The 974-nt window shown below is 41.1% G+C and overlaps 1 protein-coding gene across 1 annotated transcript in view; it reads left to right on the top strand.

Annotated features, from left to right (window-relative positions):
* The window catches only part of PDILT (protein disulfide isomerase-like, testis expressed), a 45,547-nt gene that overhangs the window by 41,186 nt on the left and 3,387 nt on the right, over window positions 1–974 (top strand). The gene's annotated exons all lie outside the window — the stretch shown is intronic.

Raw genomic sequence — 974 nt, 5'->3', positions numbered from 1 at the left:
AATTCTCCAGGCCAGAATACTGGAGTGGGCAGCCATTCCCTTCTCCAGGGGATCTTCCCAACCCAGGGGTCAAACCCTGGTCTCCCACATTGCAGGTGGGTTCTTTACCAGCTGAGCCAGGAGGGAAGCCCAAGAATACTGGGGTTGGTAGCCTATCCCGTCTCCAGCAGATCTTCCTGACCCAGGAATCGAACTGGGGTCTCCTGCATTGCAGGCGGATTCTTTACCAACTGATCTGTCAGGGAATCCCGAAATTATTCCTATGATCTCATGTGGCATTTCAGGTTTGTTGGGGATCAGTTGCAGCAGCATGGCACAGTAGTTTCTTGATTGGTTGTGAGCTATGTCACAAATAGTTTCAGATATTAAAGTACCAGATGTTTTTTTGTGTTTGGAACGTAGAGTCAGACTTCTTTTATATTCACTTATGCAGATTTACATTTTATTACACTTAATTTTTTCTTCATTACATTTAGAATGTAGTACATTCTAAAAATTTAAAGGGAAAAATAGTTCTCCAAGATTTGTTAGGAAAAGCAGCATCTCCTTCTCAGTGCTATTTTCCTTTTCTTCAGAGGCAACTATTTTTACCTCTTTAAGCTGATTTCCTTCATACAATTACCTCCTCATCTTTCAGTAACATACTTCTATTGTTATTTCTTGACTTGAAGTTATGTTTTGATACTGCTCTGTGAAGGCGAGGATTCCACTTTCCTTCTCCACTTTTAGCCCATCCTTTCCACACACATGCATACCTCTTCCAGGTTCTTAATGTGGTATTGCATTGTAATTTTGTTGATGTTAGAATTAATTTTGCATGTTATTATTCAAATGGCATGCATATCTGAGCTGTGGAGGATACTCGATTGCGTTTTCTTGCACAACTTTTTGCTTTCCTTGATGTTCATCAGATCAGATCAGATCAGATCAGTCACTCAGTCGTGTCCGACTCTTTGCGACCCCATGAATCACAG

The sequence above is a fragment of the Bison bison genome, unplaced genomic scaffold (genome assembly GCF_000754665.1).
Source record: "Bison bison bison isolate TAMUID 2011002044 unplaced genomic scaffold, Bison_UMD1.0 scf7180017864072, whole genome shotgun sequence".
Lineage (NCBI taxonomy): Eukaryota > Metazoa > Chordata > Mammalia > Artiodactyla > Bovidae > Bison > Bison bison.
This window is presented reverse-complemented; position numbering and strand designations above follow the sequence as displayed.